This window comes from Chroicocephalus ridibundus, chromosome 2 (assembly GCF_963924245.1).
Source record: "Chroicocephalus ridibundus chromosome 2, bChrRid1.1, whole genome shotgun sequence".
NCBI classification, from domain to species: Eukaryota; Metazoa; Chordata; class Aves; order Charadriiformes; family Laridae; genus Chroicocephalus; species Chroicocephalus ridibundus.
The window spans coordinates 108,331,636-108,350,071 of record NC_086285.1 but is presented as its reverse complement, the minus strand read 5'-3'; the positions used below and the strand labels follow the sequence as shown (position 1 = coordinate 108,350,071).

General features: G+C 37.9%; 1 protein-coding gene across 1 annotated transcript in view; it reads left to right on the top strand.

Annotated features, from left to right (window-relative positions):
* Positions 1–18,436, top strand: part of DOK6 (docking protein 6) — a 255,400-nt gene that overhangs the window by 163,196 nt on the left and 73,768 nt on the right. The window lies entirely within an intron of this gene.

The window sequence follows — 18,436 nt, the reverse complement described above, 5'->3', positions numbered from 1 at the left end:
TATTACTCTTTTCGGATGTTCTTGATGACTGATTGGCACCCTACAGTATAATTACAAGCAGGAGTACAGAGAATATTGTGAACCTATAAAAGGCTAGTTCTTTTTTCTGCCTGCCGTTTTAATCCTCATTGCAATTTCCATCCTCAGATCAGTTTTAAATGTCCGTGGAGCTCTGTTTTGCCTCCCTTTCATATCTTTTTAATGCATTTCCTATCTTGCTGTTAGGTCCACTGCCTTTTCTGCGTTTCTGCGCAGAAATAATTCTGTGTTTATCTCTGTATTTGGTGATGTTTCATCTTGTATTTAATGGTTCTAGACTTTTCTGAGTTTGTTATTCTGCCTTACACTGAGCCTGAATTTTCCGAAGCGATCTGTGAAATTACAGGTGTTCCTACTCTCTTGGGTTAGCCACACTGCCTTGTTAAAAATCTTTATATGCATTTTGATATGTATTTACTTAATCAATATTATTAACAAATACTCACAAAAGTACAGTTGGTGATCACAAACAAAAACATGGATCAAATGAACCCTGCAGCCTAAGGAGGTAATGACCAAACTCCTTTGCAATTTCTTGTAGATGGGAGTTACCACTGAACTCGTAACTTTGTATATTCAGACTGATGTCAGCAGAGCATTTTAGTGCTTTGCTACTTTTCTGTGATGACTTGACTATTCAAAATCATGAAGACATCGTTACTTTTTTTTTTTTAATATTGTTTAACTAAAAATTAGCAATGGCTGATCCATGTTTCAATTTATTTTCAAAGATTAAGATGTGGGGCTCATTCAAATACACAATGTTAGCAAGAATGATTTCCTAAATCATTCCTTCCCCTAAGCATCAAACTGCCTCGTGTAAAACTAGTTCAAGCAGCATACCTACGCAACACCAGAAAGCAAGTAAATGCCAAAAACAGTGCCTGAAACACACCATATTATTCTGGGAAAAAACAAACAAGTAAGCAAATAAACAAAGAAACAAAACCTCTAGGATTTAGCTTTATCCCATTCTTTGTGAATAGCCAGTCATCTGACTCTTTGGCTAAATTTGTATTTGCAACTATGCATTTTATTAAAGTGGAAGCAGTAATTTTTGCATAAAAAGGCAACAATTGAAGACTTACTAAAGGTTGCTTATTCAGGGTAGTGTATCTGTCTGTGAGTGGGCACGCTTCTTTTAATTGATTCTGAAGGAAACTATCTTTGGAAATGGGAATCGTTGTTAGCTAAAATTAAGCCGCTGAAACTAATTTGGATTAATCACTTGAAGTTGATTTCTTATACATGTCTCAAAGTGTAAGTATGTAATTCACTACAGCGTTTTAGTTATGAAAAAAGTCATTCTATATCATAGTGAAATTCTTTTCTTTTTTTTACAAGATACTTACTTTCTGTACTCTATTTTTATCTACGGCACATCAATACTAACAAACTATGTATAGTGATTGTGTATATTCAAGTAAAATGTGAGGTTTATCTCTCTGCTTTTTCAGGCCTCCTACCGTATTTTAATTCCATACTAGTATCTGAATATCATCTTCCCCTACAATCCATGGACCATTCAACCTGATAAAAAATGGATTGTTTTCCTGTATTTTATTATTATGAGCTAGCTCTGCCTTTATTTGTCATGCTTTATTGTCTTTGATCTGATTCCTCCCTTTTGCTCACTTGGGAGTGCTTTATCCGTCTGATTTGGAAATGCGTAAAGACTAGATTTAGACTGGCAGAAAAATGTAGAGGTAAAAAGTAGGACTAGGGAAAAGTCAGTATCTTCAATAACATCTGAAGACTGTATAGGGCAACACTAATGCTCATTTTCAAATCTGTTGCTGATTTGTTTGGGTTTTTATTTTTATTTTTTAATCAGCATCTTTCTCATCTTTCTGAACAAGATTTTCGTTGTCACTTGATTTGCTAGTACCTTAATACAGTAAATTCCTGATGCAAGCTGTATTATCAGAACTGAAGCGCTCATCCATGTTTTATGAGAATGTTACACAGTAAAAGTGTTGTTGCTTTAATTTTTCCCTAAGGCCTAAATATTAAACGTAGACAATTGCTTTAAAGGAAATATTTTTAAATAGGTTCTTATTTTTTACTGAGTTTTAGCAGCTATGCAATTATATGTGTATGTGGTTTGCATGAACATTAAAAGCTCAGTTTTTTCTATTAGCCATGCTTAGTTTCGGTATTTCTATGGTCCAGAAAATAAATCCCTCCCATTAAAATAAATGGACATATTCACAGAGATACTATGATAAAATAAATGGATAAAATTAAGCTTTCAGACAGCTAAATTTATCTTTTAATAAATATATTGCTTTGCATTTAAATGTAATATGGACTCAGATGTACAAAACTACTGTTCACTTATCTAATGAAATGTAATAACTGCACGATTGGGAGGATGTCTAAAATATGGGAGGAACAAACACAGATTCTTTTAAACTGCCAGTTTATTCTGTTTAGTTTTGCACTGAATTGTAATTCGTAAATATGTGTCTTTGCACTACCTATGAAGTTAGACCTGTCCTTATTTTATAATATTTAGTGAACCAATGAAAATAAATATTTCTTGCACAGTGATTTACTTAATCTCTGTTCTTCCCTATCGAAACTCTGCTGAGATTTCAGCAGAAGCATGGTTTTGTGTGGTTTGATTTGATGCTGGATGGAGGGATTCTCATTAGTTAAAGCACCTGATTAGGGCTAATCCCATGCAATCTATGCACCGATCAGAAAACAATAATTCACAATTCCATTAGTCAGTACAATAGCTTTGTACTGATTAATACTGTGCATCTAACGCAGTAAAAGGATCCCACAGTAATTCAGAGCACCGAAAGTAGGAGCCTAGCATTTACTTTTCCAGGAGCCAGGCGTTCCACCCGATCAACTTCAGATTGGCTTGGGGAGTTTTAATGTTGAATCATCAATGAGTCAACAGGATTTCCTTAATTTATCGACCTGCGTAATGTGTTCCAACACGCCATTTGCATTGAGTATTGAATATGTTGGAGACACTATGCCTAAGAATGCAGTTGGTCTGCATGAATGCATTTATTTCTCTTCAAACTTTTGGAACTGCTGCTCCATGAATCATAGAATCATACAATTGCTGAGGTTGGAAGGGACCTTTAAGATCATCGAGTCCAACCATTAACCTACCCTGACAAAAGCCACTTCTAAACCATGTCCCTAAGTGCCCCATCTACCCTTTTTTTAAACACCTCCAGGGATGGTGAATCCACCACCTCCCTGGGCAGCCTATTCCAATGTTTAATAACCCTTTCAGTGAAAAAATGTTTCCTAATATCCAATCTAAACCTCCCCTGACGTAACTTGAACCCGTTCCCTCTCATCCTATCACTTGTCACCAGGGAGAAGAGGTCAGCCCCCATCTCTCGACTAATCTCTCTACTAATGTGAACATTAGTCCTTGACTGTCTCTGATTTAAGTCCCTGAAATGGGAAGCGTGCTCCTTGTAGAACTGCCCACGTAACTGTCCAGATAAAGGTAGAACATAGAATCATAGAATGGTTTGAGTTGGAAGGGACCTTAAAGATCATCTAGGTCCAACCCCCGTGCTGTGGGCAGGGACACCTTCCACTAGACCAGATTGCTCCAAGCCCCATCCAGCCTGGCCTTGAACACTTCCAGGGATGAGGCTTCCACAACTTCTCTGAGCAAACCTGTACCACTGTCTCATCATCCTCAGAGTAAAGAATTTCTTCCCAATATCTAATTAAATCTAACCTCTTTCAGTTTAAAACCATTGCCCCTTGTCCTATCACTACACTCCCTCATAAAAAGTCCCTCCTCGTCTTTCCTGTAGGCCCCCTTTAAGTACTGGAAGGCTGCTATGAGGTCTCCCCAGAGCATTCTTTTCTCCAGGCTGAACAAACCCAACTCTGTCAGCCTGTCTTCACAGGAGAGGTGCTCCAGCCCTCTGATCATCTTCATGGCGCTCCTCTAGACTCGCTCCAACAGGCCCGTGTCCTTCTTATGTTGGAGGTCACAGAGCTGGATGCATTCCTCCAGGTGGGGTCTCACGACAGAGGAGCAGAGGGGCTGAATCACCTCCCTTGACCTGCTGGCTGTGCTTCTTTTGATGCAGACCACGATACAGTTGGTTTTCTGGGCTGCAAGCACACATTGCTGGCTCATGTTGAGCTTCTCATTCACCATCACCCCCAAGTCCTTCTCCTCAAGGCTGCTCTCAAGCCATTCTCTGCCCAGCCTGACTTTGTGCTTGGGATTGCCCTGACCCATGTGCAGGATCTTGCACTTGGCCTGGTTGAACTTCATGAGGTTGGTATGGGCCCACCTCTGAAGCCTGTCCAGGTCCCTCTGGATGGCATCCCTTCCCTCCAGCATGTTGACCTCACCACACAGCTTGGTGTCATCGGCAAACCTGCTGAGGATGCACTCAATCCCACTGTCCGTGTGGCCGACAAAGATGTTGAACAACAGTAGTTCCAGTACCGACCCCTGAGAAATGCCACTCATCACTGCTCGCCATTTGGACAACAAGACGTTGACCACAACTCTCTGAGTGTGACTACGCAGCTAATTCCTTATCTACCGAGTGGTCCCTCTGTCAAATCCATATTTCTACAATTTAGAGACAAGGATGCTGTGTGGGACAGTGTCAAATGCCTTGCAGAAGTCCATTTTACACAACTGCATGCAATCTAATAAACATGCCAGAAAAGTAATAAAACAGGTACAGATGAAATATCTCATGGCCCAGATCAGGTGTGAAGACACTGTTTTCAGACTCCTGCCAAAGTTACAGGATTCATCTTGCTGATGTTATAAACCAAACAATCCATAACAAAGGCCATAAACAATGTTTTAACTTCACTCTCTGGAAACTGCAAAAGGCAGTTGTCCAAGCTTTCCTTTTAGCAAAAGAAGCTGGCTAAGGCACCTTTTTAGGAGCATGAGGAGACTCCTAAGAATTTGGAATTGTTTGTCATCTCTTGGGGGGAAGCACTGAGAAGAGTAAACACATATGACTCTGTTCCTTTTGAAATTTTCTTTCTTTTTTTTTTTCTGCAATTCTGCCATTTACATTAAACAATATTTTCTATGTATGGAAGCTGTCTGGTCACATCAATTAAGTGCTGGCCAGAAGTATCCAAAAAAAAAAGCCAAAGTCAGGCTAAAGTCAAGTTAAGCAAGGTGAGAAAATACAATAAGGGGGCTGTGGAAGCCCCAGCCACACTTTGTCAAATACTGTTAAGTTTCCAGCTGAGTAGAGAGGTGGAGACGGTAGGTATGTTATTGGAGTTTTGAGAACAGAAGGAGCCACAAATCCATGACACACTCCTTTTTCTGAAATATATTTTCTACTATTTTGTAGACAAGACATTGAAATTTAAAGTATTTCCAAATTTATTTGTGCTGTGCATTCAGAAAGACCCTTTGAACCACACTAAACTATTCCTTCTTTATTTGCCTTTGATTTTGTTTTCTTCTTCATCAGAGAAAATCTAATGAAATGTGGTATTTTCTGTCACTTCTAAGATCTGGAATCTGTTTCTTTGGTTGAGAAAATATTAAGCTCAGGCATTGCACAGTGGTGACATGAGAATTTCTTGGATTTTTTTCTTCCCTTTATGCAACCCAAGACTGAGATACTAATTTTCTCAGTGGTAGATACACAGATGCTAGGGTTATCTGAAGCAGAAAGTTCAGTGTTTGCTTCAGGCACTACAACTGACTGAAATCTTTCATTTTTCTGTCAGTCCTCTGTGGCAATTTTTGGTGTTTAATGTGAAATGTATTAGTCAATTAACCATTAAGTTAGAGGAAATATCCTCTTTTTCCATTATGTGGGGAGAGGCCCCCTATGTATGTGCCTCATGAGACAGTTGTTCTGGGACTTCATACACCGATGTACATATCAACTCCGTTCTATACCTCCCTGAAGAGAAGCATTCAGTTCCTGATCTCTGGTGGATTATCTAAATTGCAGATAAAGTTTCACAGAATCATAGAATGGTTTGGTGTGGAAGGGACCTTAAAGATCATCTAGGTCCAACCCCCCTACCATGGGCAGGGACACCTTCCACTAGACCAGGTTGCTCCAAGCCTCATCCAGCCTGGCCTTGAACACTTCCAAGGATGGGGCATACACAACTTCTCTGAGCAACCTGTACCACGGTCTCATCATCCTCAGAGATTTTTGTTCTCTGATCTTTCTTTGTTCTCAATAGAGAAATTCTCTATTGAGAATTTCTTCCCAATATCTAATCTAAATCTACCCTCTTTCAGTTTAAAGCCATTACATCTTGTCCTATCACGGCATGTCCTTGTAAAAGTCCCTCTCCAGCTTTCCCGTAGGCCCCCTTTAAGTACTGGAAGGCCGCTATGAGGTCTCCCCAGAGCCTTCTTTTCTCCAGGCTGAACAAACCCAACTCTGTCGGTCTGTCGTCATAGGAGAGGTGCTCCAGCCCTCTGATCATCTTCATGGCTCTTCTCTGGACTCACTCCAGCAGGTCCATGTCCTTCTTATGTTGGAGGCCACTCATCACTACTCACCATTTGATGCTGACCAGAGCTCTGTGTGCTACTATCCAGCCAATTCCTTATCTACCGAGTGGTCCCTCTGTCAAATCCATATTTCACCAATTTAGAGTTAAGGATGTTGTGTGGGACAGTGTCACGAATCACAGAATCATAGAATGGTTCAGGTTAGAAGGGACCTTAAAGATCATCTAGTTCTAACGCCCCCAAAAAGCATTGTGTCAAATGCTTTACACAAGTCAAGGTAGATGACATCAGTTCCTTTTCCTTTTTCCACCAACACTATAAGCCCATCATAGAAGGCCACCATATTTGTCAGGCACAATTTTCCCTTAGTGAAGCCATGTTATAAATCATAAGCCTGTCACAGAATTTGTAAGTCATTTTGGGTTGAGCAGCACAATGCACTCATGTGCAGCTGCAGTAAATAGATTCATCATTCCACATAAAGATTACCTCAGAGCTATACAACACTTAATAGTTAAGTTTGTTAGGATCTTTTTCTTCTTTTACACCTTCCTAATATTTTCAAAAAGTCTAATTACCGGACATGAATTTTCTGTGGTTTTGTTTTATCTGTTTTCTCACTGCCTCTTCTTTTCTTTCTTGTATTCTTTTCCCAAGCAGTATCTATTGCTAAAATCCGAAAATAACTCTAAAAAAAGAAACAGGAATCACTTGCATATATCCAGCTCCTTGTTTCTTCATAATGACTTTGAAGTAATGATTTCTTTCTAATTTTAGGAGAAGTGACATTTTTACCACTGAAAAGGTTTAATTAGTTCCTGGTATTTAGCAATGCCAAGGTTATACTGTGTTGTAATTGTAGTTCCATTCCTAGTTTTTTTCCGTTCCAACTTTATTCCAACTCTGAATTTGCCTCCTGCCAAATTCTTGACCTGGAATAAGTTCTGTGTTAGTCATCGGATTCGCTTAAACCCTAGTTAAAAAGGAGCTGTGTGTTTAACTCATCTACAGGACTCTTACTCTGGTTTAGATCATGGTACCTAATCTAAGAACTCTTTTACTAGCGGAAACTAATATAGCTCATTGTAAGTGATTTATAAAGTGCTCATTGCATTTTCTCTCTGCCAAGGCTCCTCTCAGACTGCTCCAGTGTTGGTAAGCCAGAACGTATTCCACCAAAACTCACATACAATGAAATTCTCCACAGTATAACCTAATATGGCAAACAGAGAAAAGGGATTACATACAAGCTTCTTTATCCTAAATTTCTACTCCATTTTCTAAAATCTGCTGCTTTTTTTAGTCTCTGTTTTGACAATTCAGCCATCATATACACACCTACAAAACACTTTCCCCAACTGACAAAGAATGCCTGAGCCATTCCACTTTGCTGCAAAAACCCTAATTTTGATGAGAAAAACAATGACTTCTCAAAAAAGACAGTCGGCAGAATAAAGTCGCCTTTATTAAGCTGTAATTTTTTCACAAATGGATTGGGAAGCCAGTGACTGCTAGGACAGAGAAGCAAGCTCTGCAGATGAAGTTGTGTAGAATAGTAATGAACAAATATATAAATACTAAATTGATAGGAATGAGCATATCACTAATTCATTAATTCACCATTGTCTAAAAAATAAATTTCCTTATGAATTTGCACTAAATGAAACGTATGCAATTAGGAAAATAGTTACCTAAAGCTTGTCCAGTTAACACAAAAAAACGTACAGCTCAGAAGGAAAGCCATAATCTCTGTGGTATTTGTAGAAGCGGCTTGTATTTGCATATTTTACAACCCAGAGCGTGCAGCGCGAGTTTTCAGGTGATCACTAGATATCCAATATCATTGGTATAATGCAAATGTTACAACGCTTTTTAATGAAATCGCTAGGAACGGTATTGTGTTTGCCTAATGTATTAGCAGACAGTATATTATGTCCCTTCTGATGATCCTGAGACAACATGAACTGTGCCCTTCGGTTGAAGTGCACAGTTTGCCTTCTCCCTTCGTAACTCGGTTGTATGTCATAATCAAAATAGTGCTTGTTTTAAAATATTTTGAGACCAGCTGCCACTTTGCTTTCAGATGGCTTTACATCCGTGCTTGAGCCCAGAAGATTTTATGTTTACTTACCATATTCTAATTGTCCCTTTGTCATACATTTCTCTGCTGTAAGCTGTAAGCGTGCATTGTTAGATTGATATTCCTGATGCTGAATATGACTAATGAGGTTATTGCTGTGTAATCTATGAGTGGAGAAGAAGCAGACAAAATAACTCATACATTCTTAATCCCATTAGGACGCACTTATTGTTTCAACTCTACGTTTTAACTTTTGAATTCCACAGTGGGCAATAGCAAAAATTAATCTTATATGGCACTTGTGAATGTCTTGGGATGCCCCAGCACCAGGTCCTTCTCTCCCCAAGAGTCATAATAACATTTAACCTTCTACCTCAAAATACAGGAGGACTGGAATATCTCAGATTTGGAAAGTAAAACAATAAAAAAGCCCCGTTTAAAATAAAAATCAACGGCAAAACTCAGAAACTCATATGTACAAAATGCTAATAAATTTTGTAATGCCCTTCATTTTTGATATGGATACATTTTACCATAAGAGCCAGAGTGTCTATTTTAGCACTTAAATACTGTTGCATCTCTCCCTCAGCAAGCCTATTTGCATAAGCTAATTAAAAATGCTGAAACTGGGCACCTAATTGTCTATACAGACAGTATGAGAGTGTTAAACACTTCACAAACGGCAATACAGAAGGCCACGTTTTGCACAGAGAACCAGGAAGAATCCTAAGCACAAATAAATCCTCCTTTTCTCCAAAGCGTATGAATGTAGTTTCATCGATTGAGGAGGAGGTTTGAAGTATCCTCTATGCTGCGGCTGTGTACTGTACAAACGTAGAAGGAAGTAATCAAAATGCAAAGGCTGGAATTTGCACAACAAAAGAGCCTTGTTCATGAATATGTAGGAACCTGTGCAAACCTGGTTTGCACATACACACACGGAGCGTTGCAGAAGCACGGTTTTAAATATTTGTGGGCTTCAGTTGTTGTCAGGAACTGTGATTCCTCCGCTTCAGTTGGCACACGTGTTTATTCTAAAGGTCATTTTAGTGTCTGAACAGTTGTCTCTTGTACGTCACATGTGAAAAACTGCAATGGAAGTTTTATTTTTCTCTGTCTTGGGACTTGATTATAGTGGAATCAAGTTGAGTATAGCATGACTGCCAGTTGCTACTCGTGAGCTTAGAAAGCTGCTTTAGCAGGCTGGTCTTGGAAGGTTTGCCTCATATCTGCCTAATTCCCCCTGTTCTTTCAGATAGTGTTAATTCATTGCTCTCACAAAGGCACAAACTCATTTCTAAAATATTTATTGTCATCTTTTTGTTTAACTGTACTAAAACGTAGCTTTTCTGGAGGATGAGAGTACCCAGTAACTTCTTTGCTTCCAAAAGAGGTCAATAGAGTCGTTTTGGCCTTTACTGTCAGTCAGAGATGTATAGCAGTTCCAGAAGTAATTCTGTATTCTGGATATAGTCATAGTGTGAGAGCAGAAACTCTAGTGTGGAAATTTCCATGGTGGTTGTTTTTTTTCAGTAGCTGTATTCTGGCTTTTCATTAGTAAGTTGAATGCCATTACCAACAGGGCTTTATATATATCTGTATATTATATATACATGTTTCCAAACATACTTACGTATGTGATTTCAGTGCACCCAGGACTGTGTTGGAATATCTGAGTAACTGTGGAGGTTACTAATGTTTTAATAATTATTTTTCATATTGCTGTAGTTTTTTACAAATCTTGGATGCAAAACTCAACAAATAATCATAAGGGTAAAGAATATTTTCATCCATTGACTTTAATTAATTATTGATTTCATTAATTATGTTATTAATTAGAAAAAAATCTTCAGTAAAAAGCTATAGGTAAACAAACACAAGAAAATCATTTTGAAAGTAAATTAGTGAGTAGTTTGCCTTTATTTGCTTTTTGTGTGAAAATGATCTTTTTTCTTTTTTTTTTTAATCTTATGGCCATAAAAACCAGAGAATACCTAGGATATTTTGGTTCAAACCTTTAAAACATGCTAAAAAACTCTTATACGGATTCTTCACCACTTCTCAACAGCTCCACCCTTAATGAAATCCAAGTTACTTTTTGAGAATATTTGCTACTAAGGCAGATATACACACACACAAATATGTTTAAAGACACATATAAAATAATACAAAATGTGTTCTTCCCAAAATGGGTATGTAACTAAATAGGAAGACCTGAAAGAACTATCAAATTGACCATTCATGAGTAATTGCTTTAATTTTTTATATAGTGATGGGATATGCTGACTGAATACAAATCCACGTGATAAATTTCAGGTTTTGTTTTCACAAAGCATTTTGCTAAGGGGAAAACAAGTCTGATAATTGAAAACCATGTCACAGCCCTCTTAGCGTTATCATATATTATGCCCCCCTCAAGTCTTTTATTGCAACTAAATGTCCTCTCACTCTAATTTAAATTAACTAAAAACTATCAAAATATTGTCACATAAGGGAGATGGAGAGCACTTTACAGAAGGTGCTTGCTCAGTAGCATTCTGGAAAAGTCGGGCTATTTTTGAGGCATTCTTGACTGGTCCAGCAGGCTTCTTTAATCTTCCGCTTATTTATAAGGTACTGAAGGAAGGTTTGTCCCTTAGCCCCTGTTAGAGGAAATGCTATTAGCTACTGTGTCCCTCCTAATAGTACTTCTTTGCTATCACGGTAAGTTATTACTATTATTGGACTATTAATAATGCTGTACTCTGTGGTGTGTGATTTATTTCTGCTGTGAGTAGTCATTTGTCACATATTTTCTAAAAAGCTTCCATCTTATTAGAAAGAGAGGAGGGAGAGGCAGCATCTAATGGAATCCCTCAGTCTCAGCAGCTCCAAACATCGTTTGATCTTTCTGACTTTATGGAATAAAACTCAGTACAGTGCTATAATTCACCGAGATGTTTCATCTACTTGATTATCCTGTCAGTGGCCAAAAAGTCAAATATAACATCGCACTCACATGGCTTTCTTGAACCAGTGCAACAGAACAGATTTTCACATTTTAATTATTATTTTTTTTAATTCTCTATCCAACTTGGAAAATATCTCTCCTTTAAAATGTTACTTTAAATGATCCCTGATACACTTTTTGAAAACAACATTTTGTGCTAAATGGCAGGAGAGATTTTATTTTCCTCAAAAGTGTGCTATTACGGCTGAAATTTCATGAAGCTGACTACAAAAGTAAATAAAAATTATCACTTATTGCAAAACTGCTTTTATTAGTATGCAGTATTTAAAAACTCATAAAAATTGAAACTGTCTGACCATAAGTATCATTTACTGTCAGGAATGGGATTGAAGGGCAGAAAACTTTATAGTCTAGGTGATGATTCAGTGGAAAACCCTGAAGTTCTTTCAGATGATGACTGAGGGTGCCAAACCTTTATTTAATGAAAGAACGGGTTGGTTCATCTATCTTTCTGGTGACTTACTTAGATAAGAGTACTGTCACTGCCACCAGAGAATAAAGAGTGACAGCAGCGATGCAAATCAACACTGGTCTGGGCAGGACCAGGGTGTGAGTGTGCTGAAGCTGTTTTGCACACACATCGGACGGCAAGTGGACCAGCCGGGTACACTCAAGGGAGTGGTGAAACTCAAACTGAAAGGATTGGTGAAAATTGGAGGGAAGGTTTATTGGGGGGGGGGACAGAATGGGCTAAGCACATGGAATAGGAGGAGATAGGAATGTGGTGATGAAATACATAGGCTGATATGACAAAAATAGATAGGGGGGGCTTCTGAGTAAAAGCGAAAGGTAGGTGGTTTTCTGGTGGAACACTGTAGCAGCTTTTGGAGTACGTGTAGCATTTTAGGAGCAACATCTAATCAGAAAGTGTGGAAGATCCCAGCAAAAAGTAGCAAGAAGAGGCTGGCCAGGATAAGTGCCTGTCATTAACAGATGTTAACAACACTATCTCAAATATTTTATTTCCCAGGTACTTTGCCTTTTTATGGAAGGCTTCTTTAAGCTCCATTGGACCAATTTCTCAGAGAGAAAAAAAAAAAAGAAAGATGAGTATAATTAGCTCTCGGCCTTAGAAGCGCAGATGAAATGGAGAGCAGCCAAGAAAAAAGTGTTCAGTGCATGTGGAAGTAGTGTCAAATAGCTGGTAAAAAGGACCATCAGAGAAATTAGAGCAGAAATAGTAATACACAGAAATAGAAATGTATATTAGCATTTATCTTGAGACTAATATTCTGTCTATGTTATGAAGGATACCTACAGCATGAGTATTCCAGAGTGAAAAAATGGGGAAATAATTAAAAAAAAACTTTTTTAAATGTTGCCTAGCATACTCAAAATGATTTTAATGTCATACATGAAATGGCCACAGACATGCCCAAGCTATTATGTGTAAATGTCCGGGGAAGGCGTGGTCACCTTTTGCTGCACGAGAACCATGAATATCCATTATATATCATTCTGCACATAAGGCATTTTCACCCCTTCTCTTCTGACACCTATAGTGCTTCCCTTTTGGATAGGTACATATAAATGTTTGATGAAGCCAGGAGGTATTGCATCTATAGTTCATGGATTTTTTTAAACCTGGCATACAAAATCATGGAGAGAAGGGACTGACACATACCAGTGTTCAGAGCAGTTCCATGGCTGTTATAAATTTCTTATAAAAATATTACTAAGGCAGTGTAGAAGCCTTAACTCTGAAATATTGGACTAGAGGAGTAAGCTCCAGTGTAAATGTAGCTTGTCGGTGTTTTTTCACAGCAAAGGACGATGGCTTTTTTCATTTTGCTTTCTAACAATGGCTCGAGTTCCCTGGGAAGAGAGCTGGCACGCTGTGCTTAAAAATTTTATGCATTAAAGAAGATGCATATCATACTTTTAGATTTTACTATCCCAAATTTGTTTTGCAGTCTTTGTTTTTCCACTTTTCTGGTGGACTTGCCAAGGTGTGTTTCTTGCCAATTAGTAGCATCTTGTGCTATGCAGAAAACTGGTCTGAGGGAATATTTGCCCAGAATAGATGGTGACACATACCTACAATGGTGACAGTTCTTGACATTCTTACTTAAACCTTTTTGTTTTAAGCAATATCCTCACTAAAGATAGGATGAAACATGTCTTTATCCAGTACGGCATCAGTAGTTTCACACAGCAGTCATAGCAGATATTCAACTAAGAGAACCTAATCAGCATAACTGATTGCTGTTAATCAGAGGTGGAAATACACATTTATCAGAACATCAGAAAATGGTTAGCTGTTGCATCCCTTGAAGTTTTAGAAAGAAGATTATATGAGGTATGAGATATTCTAAGAAAATATGCAGGGAGCCCAAGTATGTAACTATAAAATAAATACTGCTTTCTGCTTAATTTTCATACTTTTGTATGCTTTTTCTGTCCTTTTTCTGCATGATTTGATATATTTGAATCTTTGAGATGATTTTCTTTTGCAGGACTCTCTGTTTGTTTCTTCGGATTTACACTTCTTTTATCCACTTGTACCTTTTTCTGCCTATTTCCTTGTGTAATTGAAAGGAGTGTTGTCTTTTATGTAGTAGAATTTTACAAAAAAGTATTTTGCGTGTTCTCAGGCCCTTATCAAGTTGCTACATAGCTGCACACAGACTACAATTGATTTGAGCTATCAGGCTAATGAGAAGTCCTTATAGAGAGTTTTCCCACTGCTGGAAGCACTAACACACAGAGTTGGAGTCAGAGATGCCAGGTGAATGCAGTGAGAGCTGTTTGATCCATAAGAGAATTGCTGCTGTTCGCTATTGAGAGAACAGGGAAAATCTGTCTACTTCACTTCTGTCTGGCTTATATCAAAGAGGAAAAGTTGAAGCAAGTGGGAGGGAAGGCATGTTTCCTCTCTAAAGTAAATACCAGGTGTAGAAAATTGGTGGAAGTTCAATGAACGTTTTATACTTGTGGTGGAGGCTGTACGTTTTCTGTAATTATTTTTTGATGTTATTATTGCCCATCCAGTTTACCACCGAAGGCATTATTTGACCGCTTGTGTCTGTATGCATCTCTAGTTAAAGTTCAGAGCAGAAACGTGGCCTTCAGCTGAGTTCTACTGTTGTTACTGTCAGCACCTGAGAAATACAGGTTTTCTTTTAAACAGTTCCCTGCCTTGTCTCATCTCTGGTGCTTTTCTCTGTCCCAGGGGTTGCTGCTGTGGCAGGCTGCTCCCAAACTGGAGTTGACAATCTGCCAGTTTTGAGATTAGTGTTGATGAGTCCTTGGATATCATTAGCATATGTTAATTACTCATTAGTGTATGTACATAGCATGGTGAGTGTCTCTGAACTAACCCTACGTGCCCATAATATTTGCATATGACTTTCTGAAAATTCCTGTGTGGCCACAGTGGTCAAAGCAGTAGCTCTCATACCTTGAAGATGGAGAGTGACATTGAAAGAAGACAGCAGTGCTTAAATGCCCATCACGATAAAGTCATAGCGTACTGAAAGTTTCAGAGAGCGGCAAATGCTTTAAGTGGCCAAAAGTATTATTGATGGTGCATTTAAAAGGGGAGGGGAGGTGGGGAACACTTGAAATGCTCCATTTTGAAGTAGTCAAAAATTCAAACTCCTCAACATAGAGTGCGCAGTGGGTTCTCTTCATCATTTCTTTGCACTTTGTGTGTCCTGCTTTTAAAAAGAGAGAACGCAGCATTAATTTTCCATAAACTGGTAAAACAGATGTTTTAAATACACATTATAATTAAGTGTGACTAATTAGCTTTTTTTTCTTGGTTCTATGGTTCTAAACCTGGCTCTCTGTTAGTTCCTTAATAATTTTTACCTCTATTGTCTTGATATTATTTGTCCATCAAAAAATGTTAATTGTGTTAATTCACTCCTGTTCAGCCCTCCAGAAATTTTACCTCCTCTCCTTAGGTGGCTATGTTCTTATACTTTGATCAAAATGCGGGAAATATCTGTTTCCTAGGCAGGAGATCAACGGCACAAACACAGTATCTGTCTGAGTGCTGGTAGGGGCAGCGCGTTTCCAACAGCATTCAATACATGGATGAGAGGTTATTGAGGCATTATAGGACAAATCCTCTTGCAGATCTTTTCAAATGTGGTCCTATGTTAAATTCTTATTATCGTATTTGTTGGCATGTGCAGATGCAAAACTCATTTTTATTAATTCTTTTTAGCTTAACTTTTAGATTAAGTATGATCAATTACTCCAAATATTGTTGGCACCTCTACAATAGTGTCCCGTGTCATAGCTTTTGAGCACCCCAAGTTCCTCAAAGATGAAGTAAAATCAACAATTATACCTATGCATATGAGTTCCTTGGCTGTTACTGTGCTAACATCTGTTAACTGGCAGATGCCTTCTTCTTACAAAACTCGTTACTTCCTGAGAGAACATGGGTAGGTTCAGAATTGTGTCACATTGTGTTCAGAATGAATTCAGACTCTAGTGAGTATCATCTAAGAGGATTTCCATCTGCAACACCCTGGGCAAGGAGTAGTCCCAAACATAACAGTGACTTTAGGGCTCCAAAAGTTAAAAAAAAGAAGAAAATAAATATACTGGGACACTAGGTTTTATTGCTTCTGTTGCAGGAAGTAGTGATGCACTGCCACAGGTCTCCTGTATTATTGCACTGTCATTGATTTTAACCAGTAATGGCCTTATTTGGGTTTTATGTCTAAGACTTTTGTATTTGTCAAAGTCAACGGTATTCATGTAGATTAATTTTGCTTCACCTGTGTTCTGCTGCTAAAGACAGTGAGAAGAACTGCATAATATTGTTATGGGATGTGTTTGTCTTCATTGGGGAATAATAGCTCTTAACAGGGTGGCAGAATTCCTGTAGCAAATATCTGTATTTGAATATGATCCCAGCTTCCAGGACTTGGAACTTATATCCCTCTCATTCAAAAATGAGATGAAAAATAATAGCCAAACCATGATGAGTGAAAAGGTTTAATCAAAAAAATTTAGCTGTTTGTAGTCTTTGCCGTCTCTTTGTTTTTTCTCAGGCCAATGTTTTCCATTGGTCTGTTCGTTGTACAGCCAACCGTAACTGCTGCTTCTGTGCTAAAATGATAGTAGTAATACATGAGTTCTTGGTTTATCTTTCATGGAACTGGTAAGAATAGATACTTGTCCAAGACTGTAAAATAGTGCCTCCCCATTATCAACAAGACCTGAGCTTTAAAAACTAACAGAAGTAATTATCTAACAACATTTTCATGTTTGCTCTATTACTTAAACTGTCAAAAATGCAAACGTCTTGTGTATTTAAGAAAATGTCAACAATTGGTTTTATTATCTTCTCTTTGTTTGTGATAAATTCCTTTTTTGTGTAATATAAGTGATTTATTTCTTTTTTAGAGAAAATGTTAAGCGGTCAAAAGTCTCCATAAAGTGGGTTGTTTTGCATATACATATGCATTAATTACCTAGACTGATTTCTTAAATAATATGAACTAAATACTGACACAAGAGGGTAATTTTCATGTGCAACCTAGAATCTTTCTTACTTAGAGGTGATAAAGCACAATCAGCACAATTCAGTCTTCCCCATCAAAATGTCTAGGTCATGTTTTATGAAACTAGTTTATAAGCAAGAAGAGACAAAAAATGCAGTTACAGTCATAGTAAGGTATTTGGGATTCAGCTTCTTAGACTCCAGAATATCGCTTCTCTTATTGACTATAGTTTTGTTTCTAGGGTCTAGGAAATAGAAAACAGAGCCTATGCACAGCATATTTGCTGTTATGTGTATTTCATAATTACAAGTCAATCGTCATGTTCTACCTTTTATGCATTACTTCAATAAAGCCAGATTTTCTGCTTTTTATACTGTAACTAGCATTTAGAATGGGGTACTATCTTTAACTCTTCGGTGCTAGTTACATTTATTCGAATATATCAAAGTAATTAATATAAATAAGAACTTTTTAATGAGAATAGATGGGAAAGCTTGGTAGCTGCCAAATAGAAGTGGTCTGAAGCAAGTCCCAGACAGAATCCTCCTTCTTATCAAAACTGAACCTCGGGAAAAAAACTAAAATACAATTTTTTCCACTGTGTCTTGTGATGGACAGGGATAAACCCAGGGGAAATGAATTACAGTGCTAGTGGACAATCATTGATAAAGTCCAGAGGAAGACACAGCCTGCTTTCTGCACTTCCTTAAGCACAAAGTGGAAAGCATCTGACATGCAGGAATGGGTTAGTGTACCTGAAGTTTTAGTAGTGTGCTATATGTCCCACTAGTCTAAATGTGCTATCACACAGGGCAGCGCAGAGACAGCCTTGTGTGTAGGCAACACAGGCAATGAGAAGAAAAAATATCCCAAGAGGCATAATTACCACTAGTACTGCACAGAGATCTCTCCCATCTGACAAAACAAATAAAAAACATGTTTTCATGAGAAAATTTTTGTTTATATTATATTATACCACTTAAGTGGTTGTTTGGTTTAGGCAGAAAAAGAAATAATCTTATCATGAAAAAAATACTATTCTCACAAAAAATCTCCCTTTTAAAGGGAAAATTTGTAGAGTAATGCATCTCTGTTCAGAAAGACTAGCATTCATCTGACTAGCACATAAGAGTTTTGTTACCACATTTGCGTATAATATCTTAAAAAGATGTACAACTATCACTTGGATAGTATTAAGGTCCTCTAGGAAATATTGGAGCAGGTCTGCTGAATTCCTCTGATGAAATCCCACTTACCTGGGAGCAAATCATCACTCATTTCCACTCCATCTCCGAGCATTTTACTTCTCAGAATTGCGAAATGTTGCCGTAAATGATCTTATTAGGAAAGCTGCTTTGATGGCATGAGGGATT